This window comes from Vicugna pacos, chromosome 14 (assembly GCF_048564905.1).
Source record: "Vicugna pacos chromosome 14, VicPac4, whole genome shotgun sequence".
In the NCBI taxonomy this organism is placed as follows: domain Eukaryota; kingdom Metazoa; phylum Chordata; class Mammalia; order Artiodactyla; family Camelidae; genus Vicugna; species Vicugna pacos.
In genome coordinates, this window is record NC_133000.1 from 5,814,836 (window position 1) to 5,828,685 (window position 13,850).

General features: G+C 47.7%; 1 protein-coding gene across 18 annotated transcripts in view; it reads right to left on the reverse strand.

The window, feature by feature from the left end:
- KATNAL1 (katanin catalytic subunit A1 like 1) overlaps positions 1–13,850 on the reverse strand; it is a 119,632-nt gene that overhangs the window by 28,411 nt on the left and 77,371 nt on the right. For 9 of the 18 annotated variants that reach the window (XR_012079884.1, XR_012079881.1, XR_012079872.1 and 6 more), the window contains 4 exons: positions 5,131–5,549; positions 4,842–4,924; positions 3,229–3,333; positions 2,451–2,723 (listed from right to left, as the gene is read on the reverse strand). The exons of 1 other annotated variant lie outside the window; for it this stretch is intronic. The gene's annotated coding sequence lies outside the window, so the exon portion shown is untranslated. Of the gene's footprint in view, positions 1–2,450; positions 2,724–3,228; positions 3,334–4,841; positions 4,925–5,130; positions 5,550–13,850 lie in introns of those variants that run through there. 8 more of the 18 variants (XR_012079885.1, XR_012079883.1, XR_012079873.1 and 5 more) reach the window with 5 other exon arrangements.

Consider the following 13,850-nt stretch of genomic DNA (forward strand, 5'->3'; position numbering starts at 1 on the left):
GGCAAGATCAGAGTAGAGGACTAAGAGGTACAAACTACTGTATAAGAAATAAATAAGCTACAAGGATATACTGTACAATATAGATGATGTTTTATCATAACTATAAATGGAATAAACCTTAAAAATTGTGAATCACTATGTGGTACACCTGGAACTTCTATAATATTGTACATCAACTACACCTCAATAAAAAATAAAAAACCATGGAAGGCAGAAGACAGCAGGATGACGTGTTCAAAACAGAACAAGACCATCACCCAAGAACTCTACACCCAGCAAGAGACTACCCCTCAAAAAACAAAAGCAAAATTAAGACATTCTCAGGTTTAAATATTTTTAAAAAAAGGCTTGAGAGAATTTGTTGCTAACAGATTGACCTTATGAGAAATACTAAAGGAATCCTTCAGACAAATGAAGGGATACTGGATATTGACTCAAATCCACATGGAGAAATACGTAGCATCAGTAAAGGTAACTGCTTAGGTAAATATGATGAACAGTATAAATGCATTTTTGGCTTGTAACACTTTCTTTCTCCTCTCTGATTTAAAGGCCATTTGCCTAGGACAATTGTTAAAGTCTATGTTGTTGAGCCACAGTGTGTAAAGGTATAATTTCTATGGCAGTAACAGCACATCAAAGGAGGAAGTGAATGAAACTATTTACAAGCAAAGTTTTTGTACGCTACTGAAGTATCCAAACTAGATTCTTGTAAGTGAGGAGTTCATTGTAACCCTCAGAGCAACCACTGAGAAATTAGTGTAAATATATATAGTTAAACAAATGACAAAGGACTTAAAATGATACACTGGAAAATATGTATCCAACATAAAAGGAGACAGCAATGGAGGAACAGGGGACTGAAAAAGACATGAGATATATGGAGAAAACAAATGGCAAGATAAATTCTACCTCATCAGTAATTGTGTTAAGTGTAAATGAATTAAAAACTCTCCAAGTAAAAGAGATTGGTAGGTTAAAAAATGATCCAACTGTATGCTATCTACAAGAGATATACTTCAAATTCAAAGACACAAATAGGTTGAAAGTCAAAGATAGAAAAAGATAAACCATGCGAACAGCAACCAAAGGGATGCTGGAGTGACTATATTAATATCAGGCAAAATAGAGTTTAAAACAAAAATTGTTATGAGACATAAAGAAGGTCATTTTTTAATGATAAGAAGGTCAATCCATCAAAAAGATGTTTGTATTGATTTTGATCCCTTTGTCATTTAGTCTACTACATATATAGTCAAGGGATGGGGACCAGCAGTCCTGGCTCTGGGCTGCAAGGGCTGTGCTCAAGTTGACAGAGGAAGTCCTGAAAGGGGTCATGAAAGAGGGTGTGAACTCCTCCCTGCAGGAGAAACTGGAAAAGCCTTGGAAAAGAGAACAAATTCAGTGTCTGAGGGGGAAATGAGGCAGATGGGGCCCACTTGGGAGAGTTTTAAATATCATGCCAATGAGTTCAGTCTTTTTTTCCTATAGGCAATGGGGAGTCATTGAACATTCTTGAGCTGGAGAAAGTGATGTCAAGCCAAGTGGTGTTTTATGAAGATGAACCGAGCAGGGATCCGTAGGACGGTGAGAGGGCTCAAGGAAGGACGCCCCGCAGTCCGGATACCGGCAGCGTGACCCCACCAGGAAAGGTGCCGCTGGAGGAGACAAGGGGAGCCAGGAGAGAGAGGAGACCGTGGAGGGGAAGTCACTGTGCACAGCGCTGTGCAAACGCCTTACATACACCAACTCATCTCACCCTCACACCCACCTGCTAAGGCGCTGTTCTCATTTCACAGATTGTTAGAGACGAGTTACCTGATACGTTGGGCTCCATTAAAATGAAAAACTTCTGTTCTGTGAAAGACAATATTGGAAGACAAGCCACAGATTGAGAGAAAATATTTACAAAAGACAGTTCTGATAAAGGATTGTTGTCCAAAATACACAAAGAACTCTTAAGACTCAACAATAAGAAAACGACCTGATTTTATAATGGGCCAAGGACCTTAACAGACATCTCACCAAAGAACATACGCAGATGACGAATCAGCAAATGAAAAATACTCCACATCATATGTCACCAGGGAAACACAAATTGAAACAACAATGAGATGCCACAATGCACCTGTTAGAATGGTTAAAATGGGTGTGGGGTGGCGGTGGGAGGGGGTGGGTGGGTGGGGTGCAGGTGTGGGGGAGTGGGGGGTGGGGCTGGGAGGGGTGGAGGGAGGTGGGAGGGGGCTGTGTGCACGGCACTGTGGTGCTGAGTCAAGAGCATGAGGGTGTCCTGGGAAAGTTTAAGCCCAGCCCTAGCCTGTCCCACGCTGCCCTGGAACAGTCCGAGCTCACCTGCCCTCACAGAAACAGGCAGAAACAGGCCCAGGTCTCGGTGATGTCGGTCCCCAGCCCAGCTGAGCAGAGGAGCTGATGGAAGTAACAGGACTCACCCCAGGCCTGGAGCCTCCAAGCTGGGCACTGAGCGTTTACAGGGACGGCTCTGAGCAGGGACGTCAGTTCCGGGGGGTGCCGCAGTGGATCTGTGGGTCCCGGGCCTTGGGGACACACAGGGGCCTGGACTGTGGCTTCTTGGGAACACGCATTAGCAGAGAGGAAGCTGCCACCTTCTGGGACCTGTGGGCCCCTGGGCCGAGCCTCACCTCTGAGGAGTGCAAGCACCAGAAGGAAGAGGCCAAGCCAGGGCGTGCGCCCCTGCAGCAGAACTGTCGGAATAAAGGGAGCACGAGTTAAGCCGACACGATAAATAAGCTCAGAGGGAAGGGCGTGGAAAAGTCACGTAAGCCAGGAAAAGATGTCACCAAACGGCAAGCAGGTGCCGACAGAGCAGGGCTGGGATGCCAAGGTCCAAAGGAATTCTCAGCACAGCCGATGCAACTCCGGCCTCTTTGTCGCCTCCCCTGGGTGAGTGAGAGAGGCGATGTGGCTACTGTTAAATCCGCCCCTCCTGTGTGAGAACGATGCCCTTCGCAGACCTCACACTGCGACCTTCGGTCCTTGCCCACGCACACCAGTGAGCTGCAGCGCTGATGCGGGGAACACACGGGGTACAGAGTGTATTTCCAAACAAGGCTCTGACTGTGTTACACTCCAGCCTGAACACTCTGCTGGCTTTCTGTCACCAACAGAAGGAACTCAGAATGCCATGTAAGGCTCTTTACATCCTGGCCCCAAACCACTGCCCCTCCTCCTGTATTCTCCTCTAAATACCTGGTGATCCAGCAACACGGAAGTCTGTATCCCAAATGGTAAAGCAAAGGGGCTCCTTCTAAGCACTGATTCTGCAGATCTGTGACCGCTGCCTGGGGAAGACCTCTGGGGAGGAGAAGTGGGAGAGATGGCCGTGGTGGATCAGTGTGTCTGCCAGGGGCTCTCAAGGTGGCGAAAGCTGAACATGCTGTGGATCAATGAGCCTCTGCTTGACAGTCCCCATACACACTGTGGTTTTTCATAACTTCATGCTTAGAAAATGACATTGCAACTGCCTAGAGGGTTCTTTCCCACTCTGCTCACCAGTTAAACTCCTATTCATCCTTCAAGACCCCAGCTCCTTGCCAGGAGCTTTAGCATCTTCCTTTCCACGTGGCCACAGCTGTGATGCCAGGCACATATCACACAGTGCTGGGGGTTTGTGCATGGATTCACCTCTCCTGTCATGAGTGCCTGAAGGGCAGGCACCACGTTTCACTCTCCTCTGCATCCCCTGTGGGACGTGCAGTGCCTCGTACAGATACCATTTAATAAATTCTTGATTCACTCATTAAATACGAGTGTCTAGTGAGCTAATTAATCATAATGGATAATTATACACTAGAGGATCCGTCCAGGATGATTCTTTGGAATTCTTGCCTCAAGGGAGGGTAGAATTAGTTTAGTCTGGCTTCTCCTAGAGGCGGGTCGGCATGATTTAATTATAGGCCCTTGTCAGGCTTCCCTCTGAACACCTGCCTCTTCTCTGAGGCTTCCCCTGAAGGGTCTTCGGGTTTCCTTCTTGAGCAGAGGAGCGGGCTTAGCAGTGCTGGCCAGCGCCAAGCAGGGAACGTGTCAGAGGTTAAAGCTGTGGTTTTCAAATCTCTTAGACCCCGAAGATGACCCTGCTCTGTGGAGGGAGGCTTCATGTTCTTTTACAGGCAAGAGACCCGGGACTGTTTGACCACCCAGAATGAATGATTTTCCGAATAAAGCTGAGCATCCTTGAGGATCGGGGCTCCACCCAGAGTGAGTCCAGGAGCCCTGGGTGCCCTTTGCCCTCCCCCCGTCACTGCTCCCCCGGTCACTGCACCCCTCCCCGCACACACCCCTCCCCCGTCACTGCACCCCTCCCCGCACACACCCCTGTGCTGCTTCGTCTCTGGTCGGGGTGTGTCCTCTACCTGGAATGGGCGTCCCGCTCCCAGCCACCTCGCCGTCTACAGGCAAACACCCCTCACTGGTCCTTTAAGACTCGGGTCAGGCATCACCTTCCTGAGGAAGCCTCTCTGATCCACCCCCCCGCCAATGCCAGACCCCAGGAAGGACAGCCCCTCCCTCTTTCCCATCCTGCTATCTGAGCCCCGCCCCTACAAGAGTGTTCTCTGTGGGGTTGAGTCTGCAGAGATCCTAGCTGGGAGGCCAGGACAGTTTGGGACAAAGAACCAGAGCCACCATCCCGGGAAATAGCCCCAGGCCAAAGCCTGAGGCACCAGCCCCAGAAGCAGCCCAGACAGGTGGGTGCCGGCGGCACGGCGGGCCGGAAGGTGGGCCGCGTGGTCCTACTGGGCTCTGGCCGTCAAAGGCCCGCAGTGAGCGGGCAGGGCTGGCCTCGCTGCCGCTTCAGGCCTTACCTGGGACTCTGTCTGCCTCCGTGTCAACGAGCAGCTTTGAAGCACCTCTTTCTTCTCTCCTCCGCTAGAGAAAGGGAACTAACCTGGAGCACAAGAATATTGCAAAATAAATGAGGGTTGGGGGTGTGAGTAGAGCTCAGTGGTACAACACATGCTTAGCATGCACAAGGTCCTGGGTTCAATCCCCAGGACCTCCAGTAAATGTGTATATATACATATAAATATATAAATATTAAAACTTTTTTAAACTCATAAAAAAATGAGGGTCTTCCTTGCAAGAAATGCAAACCTTGGCAGGGTGTAGTGGCCACCTGCAGTTAAGGAAGCAATGACAGCTCAATCCTGAGAGACAAGAGCCTGGGGGCAGGGCGACCAGGAGCCAGTGGCAGCAGAGACACTGCCCGTCGGAACAGATTTGGGGCTAAAAGTCCGATGAGATTCTGTGTCAATTGACAGAGGAGAATCAGAATTAAAGAAAATGGTATCAACTTTTTCTAGGCACTTCTTCCACGGTGGTTCTTCAAGAGTCATCTGCTTCAGGAGTTAATATGAAGTGCAACATTTTTAGGGAAGAGAACTCTTTTTGAAAATTACAGACAGAAAAGCATCCAGAGCTCCCTCCCCCTCTCCTAAACCTGCTTTTGATTTTCTCCTTCCCGTCCAGGCTGGGTGGCCAGGCAGGCGAGGCATGACGTGACGACGGGGCTCCTGAAATGACATAGTAAGTGGTTCATGGCTGGCTTAGCGTTTAAAGATTCACTTAGCAAAAGAGCAAATGTGTAGCACTTACTGTGTGCTGGGCCCTGTTCTAAACGCTTTATGTGATTTATTTATTTAATCTTCCCGATGCCCCTCTCAGGTAGCCACTGTTGTGATCGCCACTTAATACACAAGGAATCTGAGGCTAAAAAGGTGCCCCTGACTTGCCCTGCATCTCACGGCGAGAGAGGGACAGCTCGGGTGTGCAGCCAGGCAGCAGCCGGCCTCCAGAATACCCACTTAAAAAAGAATTTTTTTTTAATTGAAGTATAGTCGATTTACAATGTTGTGTTAATTTCTGGTGTACAGCACAGTGATTCATATATATATATATATATATATATATATACACACACACACACACACATATATGTATTCAGATATATATATATATGTACTCCTTTTCGTATTCCTTTTCATTATAGGCCATTACGAGGTATCAAATACAGTTCCCTATGACACTAACTACTTTATATAAAATAGATAAACAGTAAGATCCTCCAGGATGCCTGCTTTTAAAACCTCGCCATCCCACCTCAGCATGAAGGCCACAGAGGGAGGTGGGAGGCCAGAGAGTATGGTTACTCCTATCATGGTGAGGCTACGGGAAGACTCAATTGGATTTGGGGGTGACTCTCGCTGCACGAGGATGGATGAGGACAGGAATGAGGAGCTGGGACATCACTGGGGGGTGGTTTGCTCAAAGAGGCGATTGCCTGGGTGGGTGATGACCGAGAGCAGCCAGGGGGCCCTTGTGGACACGTCCAAGGGAATGTCAAGGATCAAAACCAGAGATCCGTAAGAAAAGTGAAAGCCAAGATGAATCCTAAAGTCGGGATGCAGACAAGACCAGAAGTCCCCGAGGGCCAAGGGGCGACACGGACGAGGAACCAGGAGGCTTGGCCCCATGTGGAGAGGCAGCGGGTGGCCCAGCTGGAGCCTCCTGCTGTGTGTGGTTGATGCAGCCACGGGAAGGCCACCAGGTCAGGCTGGGCATGAGGAGGAGGCTGGGGTAGGGGGCGTCACGGCAAGATGACCACCGGCATTTGAAGTCTGACCACCAGCGGTGAAAACGGAACGTAGAGAGATGACCCAGGATGGAGCCATCGGGAGCACGTGGTCAGGAGAGGTTTGGACCAGACCTCTGAGTTCCACTGGCCGGGAGGCCGTGACTGCAGGCTTCCCCCTAAAAGGCCCCGGGGAAAATCTCCCTTCTGCGGCCACCGTCTCCCTTGCTCTGGCCTCACTCACTGAGGATGCTGATGACAGCAAACCTGCCCCCGCATCACACCTATAAATTTGGGGCCCTAAGCTATAAAGCAGGAGTACAGAGTCATTAGCAATGTACCGGTGATCTCATAATGTCACTGCGGAGATTTCCCAAGTAAATAATTTCCTTTCCAACCACCAAGGATCATAATGACAGCGCTGAGACAGGTTTCCATTTATTCCTGGCCAGTCTCTCCCAGATTTACGTTCCAGTCGTGAGATAGGACCTCTCACTGCATTTCAGTGCGTTACTTAATCAAATGGTACCCTGCTGGACGCCGGCGTGGCTGAGGGTTGGAATTATTTATGGCTATGGTTCTGTGTGTAGGGTCGCTGTGGGGCCTGATCTGCATATGCCTCTCAGGAGAGCTGGGACGTTATCTGCATGAGAACCCCTAGGTTTTTTGGGAGGGCTTACAGAGAGGCCTGTGGCACAGCTGAGGGGCAGATTCCCCACATTTAGGGACCAGCTACTCCATGGAGACTCAAGTCAAGCCTCAAAGGATAGCACTTTGGGAAAGCAAGCCCCCTCCCCACCACCTCAGGTCTAAAGTGAGTGAGTGAACACGGGCCCTGCTTCAAAGGGCATCTCGACGGGTACCACCAGCTGCGGCACTGCAAATGGCCACAGTGTCCCCGGTTCCTCCGAGGCCCTTCCTAGAGGAGGGGGCGTCCTTGGGAGCCGGACTGCACTGCAGTGGGGCTTCACTAAGTTCATGGTAAGTGTTTCTCAAGCACCTCCTGTGGCAGGTGGGGCGAGAGAGCAAGACCAGTAGGTGTGACTCCTGCCCTGGAAGGCTCTTCCAGTGCAGTGAGGAAGGGAGGTTTGTGTCATCAAAGCCAAAGCCGTGCTTTATCTCACTGCTCTGTGTCTTCCCGGAGCTTGAGCCTGCGGTCACGTGTTGTAATATTCCTCTTTGTCTCTAGTCATTTGCTTTGCTCTGGAGGCTGCTTTACCAGATGTCAGCAGAGCCACTCCTGCTTCCCATTATTATGAACAGCCTGCATGGTGCATCTTTTCCATCCTTTCATCCTTTTTTACTTTTACTTTCAACCTACCCATGTTGTATCTGAAGTGAGTTTCCTGTAAACGGCATATGTTAGATCATTTTTCTTTTATCCATTCAGCCATTTTGGTCTTTTGACGGATGCACTCAGACCATTTACATTACATTTAAGGGAACTGTTGACGTTTCAGGGCTTCCATCTGCCATTTTATTACTCGTCTTCTGTTTGTTTCTTCTAATTCCACCATTTCTCTTTTCTTACCATCCTCTGGGTTACTTGGCATTTTTTACGATTTCATCTTGATATATTTGTAATGTTTGTGAATATTTTGTTTTGCAAAGTTTTCTTAATAGTTGCAATAATATACAGATAGATATTATACATATATAATTTATTGTATATATAACTCGTCACTGTCAACTGGTATCAGTGTTACTGGTACTATTTTGAGTGAAGTATATTTTAATTTTGGTCCCCTTACCTTCCCTATTTTAAAAAGTTAGTTTTCTTAAGTATTTCCTCCAAATATAGTGAACACTACATCAGATGGTGTTATAATTTTTGCTTCAACTATCAAGTTATGTTTTAAGAAACTCATGAGACGTAGGATAGTCTATTTACCTCCATTTTTACCCATTCAGATGTTCTTTTTAAAGTTCCAAGGCTTCTTCTATTATCTATCATTTCCTTTATGCCAGAGAACTTCCTTTAGACATGCTAAAAAGACAGGCTGACTAGCAACAAAATCTCTTGGTTTTTCTTTGTCAGTGAATGTCTTTTATTTCCCCTTCAGTACTGAATGATATTTTCAGTGGATATAGAATTTGTGGTTGACAGTTCTTTTCTTTCAATACTTGAAAAATGTTGTGCCACTTCCTTCTGGCTGCCATATTTTCAGATGAGAAATCTGCTGATATTCCATTGTTGTCCCCATATAGGTAATGCCTTGTTTCTCTTTGGCTGCTTTCAAAATTTTTTTCTTTTTCTTTTCTTTTTCTTTTCTTTTCTTTTCTTTTCTTTTTTCTTTTTTCTTCCTTCCTTCCTTCCTTCCTTCCTTCCTTCCTTCCTTTCTTTCTCTTTCTTTCTTTCTTTCTTTTCTTTCTTTCTTTCTTTTCTTTCTTTTCTTTCTTTCTTTCTTTCTTTCTTTCTTTCTTTCTTTCTTTCTTTCTTTCTTTCTTTCTTTCTTTCTTTCTTTCTTTCTTTCTTTCTTTCTTTCTTTCTTTCTTTCTTTCTTTCTTTCTTTCTTTCTTTCTTTCTTTCTTTCTTTCTTTCTTTCTTTCGCTTTTAGAAGCTTATGATGTGCCTTGCCATGGGCGTCACACCATTTGGGTTTACCCCATTTGGATTTCACTCTGCCTCTTGAATCCATAGATTTATAGCCCAACCCCAGAAAAAGCTGGGCACGAACTTTCACTGCCTGTTGTCTCCAGGGATCGGTGTGAGCTCAGCTTCCCTCCAGGGCCCCACTGACACCTGGCAGTGGGGAGGTGGAGGGCTGACTCACACTGCTTTGCTGCTGCGGGGTTGGGCTGAAGTTCAGCTCCTTGTGGGCCTTGCTAACACCAGGGACGTGGAAGCGGTGGATCAGGAACCAGCGAGGCTCATTCTGCATCCCGCCTCACTCTGCCTCTTGATACCAGGTAAGTGTGAGGCTCAGCTAAGCCACTGGACTCCACTGACACTACCCTGGCAGAGAAATTGGAGCACTGCCTGCTTCCACTGAGCAGATGATGGAAGATCAACTCCCCACTTGGTGCACAGATAGCACCCAGTGCGGGGATTAGAGCACCACCTGCTTCCCCCACCCTCCCCAGTCAGAGATCAGAGCTCTGCTTAGCCCTGCTGAGCAGGGAAGGGGGGCTGCTGCAGCCTGCTTCCCCGGGCCAGGGGGCTGTGGGAGATCAGCTCCCCGTCTGGTCCTGCTGAAACGTGGAGGTGCGGGTGTGGTCTTTCCACTGGTGTTTGGATGCAGCAGGGATGTTTTTGGTCTGTGTGGGTCTGCTGGCATCTCCAGGTTGGAAGCTTATGTAGAGCCCTGCCAGGAATGCACAGGACGCAATAAAGAAATCCCAGGACCCATCACTGTGATGATCCTCGAGTCCCGAGGACCCTGGGAAGTCTGCCTTCATCTCTGCCATTCTTCTCATGCCTCTTTGTTGTGTGATGTCCATGGCCCTTTGGTTGTAAGAGGGAGCAGCTGGGAGGAATGCAGCTACTTCCTATTGGCTAGAACTGAGGTCTGATGGTGTTTGGCATGTTTATGAGCAATCAGCTATGCTCCAAGAGACTAGAGTTCCCCTTGGGGTTCCAGGGTATCTCCAAGTTCCCTCATGACCAGGTTGGGTGGAGAAGTAGCTGAGAAAAAGAGCCAGTGAGTTTGCCAAAAGGTTGCCGTGACATGGGAGGAAAGGTTTTTATTGCTTTAAGCACAGTGCCTTTCCCACAAATTAAAACTAAGTAATGACCCAGGAACCCTGCACGCTGAGCCAGTTTCCAGACGCAAACTACAGACTTTATAGAGCACAGCTCACTCTCCTATGTGGCTGGATACATTTGGTTATTATTAATTACTCAGTAGGCTACCCAAGGAGCTTAAAACACCACCACGAATACCGGGAGTGAGCCAACATTTCTAGAACCTAAATTCTAAAGTTTCTTCGCTGTGGCTTTTAAGACATTGTCTTCAAAGGCTCTTTATGAAGCGTGACACACACAAGGCACCGCGGTTCACCCGAGCACGCTGGAACAGCATGCGTGGTTAATTTAAACAGGCTTTACCAGGAAGGCGGTGTGAAGAAACCAAGTCAATGAGATGCCCAGTGAAAAGGAAGACTTTGATATGCTGCAAGAAATGGTGACTTTTGTCCCCTGTTGCTGACATCTCTTTCAACATGACATTTTTAAACATCTGTTTCTGAAGCAGAGCCAGAAAGCTCTAAGCAGCCATAATTCTTTAGTTGTGTCACATGGCAACTACAGGCTGAATGTTTTTAACCCTACCAGGAAATCTTTTTTTCTTTTAAAACTAGTTCAAAGCAGAGCATTTAATGGGCATTTATACGCAGGGAGCGTTTGAGAGGCCATTTTATAAATGGTGTCGTGAGATGAGTCATGGTCAAGGAGTGATTCTGCTTCCGGCAGGGTTATGAATGGGGCTGCTTTATTAGCAAACCGGGGGGCACCGGGGGAGCCAGGGATTCGGAGTCAGTCCCACAGAAAAGAAAGGCGAACTGCAAATGTGTTTGTCAGGTACCTCTCTTCTGGGCACCTCTTTGAAGCAAGAATAACTGTTCTGGCCCTTTGTTTGACTGAATGGCTCTCAGAACTGTGTTTCTAATCTCTGTGACAGAAGCTTACACGGCTTTGGCGGCCATGGATTGGACAGAGAGGGATGTGCTGGGCGGGCGGGGGTGTGTGTGTGTGCCTGCCTGCCTGCACAGTAGGGGGAGGTCAAGGTAGGTTTTTCTTCCCTGATGAAATATATGAGGTGCCATGTGGTGGAGCAACCTGAGAATACCAGGTGTGCCTGCATCAGAATCTCCTGTGCTGTTACCATGGAGACCGGAGCCCCCTCAGCAATGGAGGGCCTCCACTCCGCCCACCGGAGGAGCCTGTCTAACAGGAGCAAGTGCTCTGACATACAAAAGAAGTAAACCTTGAAGGCAAGCCTTTAGCAATTTCCAATTTCTTTTTCCCTGGTTCTTCCTGAAGAGTTTTCTCCCTCTCTTACTCGTGGCTCTTGTATGAGTGAAGGCTTTGTCGAACTAATAATAATAATAGTGGCATTTATTAAGGTGGTACTTTGTGTTACACTTACTCTGTCTACCGTCTGGAGTAAGTGTTTCATCTACATTTTACAGACGAGAAGACCAAGGCTTCAGGAAAATAGGGTATTTTCCCAAGGTCATAAATCTCATAAATAGCTCTCCAGGTTGGGACCCAGACCCATCAGACTTCTCCTGTGCACTTGACTCCCTGCCAAAGGGCGATGAATTCATTGCATCTGGAGTATGTCTTTTCAAAGGATCATCAAGCTTTTTAGTCCTATGAACTAAGAACTGAGAAGCAAAAGAAAAAGGATGTGAAGTTCCCGAAAGCTTTAGGATAACCAAGGGGTGGCTTACGAACAGGATGCGCCACACCACGCTGAGAATGAACGGCGAAGGTTCACTGAGCATCCGTATGTCTTTCTTTCATCAGATACATACTGAGACCTACATTAGCCAAGTATTGTTCTAAGTCCCGTGGAAGCAACGGTGAGCAAAACAAACAAACCAGACAAAACTCCCTGCCTGTGGAGGCTCCCTGGACTCCGCAGTTTGTGTCTGCATCAGGCACTTGGCCAGAGGCACTCAGAAGGGTTAAACCACGGTCCCTACCCTGGAGTTTACAATTAAGAAGAATTAAGAAGCCAAGACAGACGCACAGATCACCTAACTGTAGTGCATCTTCATAAGTGCTGGACTCCAGAGAGGCCAAGTTCTGGGAGTGGTGGATTACTGGGTGGGCCTGGGGTTCCAAGGTTTTTCTCCCTAGCTTTAGGTGGCTAGAGCCCTCAAGAGATCCCAGATCCTCTGACCTGCCTGGAGCTCCTCTGGGACCCTCATGACCAACTTCTGAGAAACTGGAACCCCTCAGGTGACACAGTCTCACACAGGCCTTTGTCAGGTAGCGACTGTCATACCGGAGCAGGTCTCCCTAACTTGTGCATCAAGCAATGAACAGGTACAGGATTTTACACCTGTTTATACCCCATTGCATTTCTTTACATTTCATTTTGCTCATTCCAGCTCTTCCTTTTATCTGCTGAGCTCTTTTTAAGCATCATTTCAATAATCTCAAATACAATCCGTTCCTCCCGGCTCTGGGTCATCTAGAGATTTGGTATCTTCATCTTCGCCTTCTATTAAAACACCTGGAGAACAGGGTCAAGTACAGGCCAACAGCAAGGCATTAAAGCCTTCTTTGCAGCCCAGCAGACAGCCACTAGGTTCCCTTCGATGTAGTCATTTGACCAAGAACCTGTGAAACTACCATTCAGGTGACATTTCTCTACCTTGTCCTTAAGGACATCACTGAAGATGTTGCCAAAAGCCTTGGCAAAGTGCCTTTCTTATTCCATCTCCAAAGTGCGTGCACGCCCACACACACACACACACACACACACACATCTTCTGTCTCGCTAGAAGGCTGGGGAGATTGCAATTGCTTTGAAATTCAAAATGTGAGATGGGAATACCCAACTCTCTGGCTCTCATCTTGACAGTAAACTCAGGCCTGTTGTTTACACTTGGGTGCTGTTGAAATGGCGCCAAACTGTCAGTCAAACGCAAATGAAATGTTACCAAACAATTGTCCCACTTTGTCTTCCTAATTTTCGAGTAGACAAGCAGTATCGGAGCAACATGTAAACAGAGCTCATTGTTAGAAGAACTAGGAAACCCCAAGGGCCACAATGTCAGTGTGTGCAACAAAGCTGCATCAGATCGCTTTCCTAACACCTGCCACGTAGGGGAGAGGTACCCTGACTCGGATCATTTTGATGCAATGCGGAGCAGGCTGCGTGGGATGTTAAAACATGAGCTTTGAGAAACCCAAGTGAGGGAGCTGGGCGCTTGATTCCCAGGGAGATGTTTTTGGTGGTGAGAGGGAGTGAAAAACCAGGAGGCCTTTTCAAAATTTAGACTAATCTTGCCTCCAGTGTGCAGAGGACAAAGCAATTTTCAGTTAACTTCTTTGAGGCGGGTCCTTCCCTCCCCCACCTCCTCACGGCCACAGGCTGAAGGTGGAAACTCTCATCTGGGGACAGGGCGCTCTTTCTACCCCAGAGCACAGCCCAGATGTGCCACTTAACCTCAGCCAGCTGGCCGCAATACAAGAGGTTCCATCCTTCTGTGACCTGTTTTGCCTAAGACACTCACAAATGCAAACATTTATTTAAATTTTGCTGGTGGCAGATCTAAGAGATTGTAG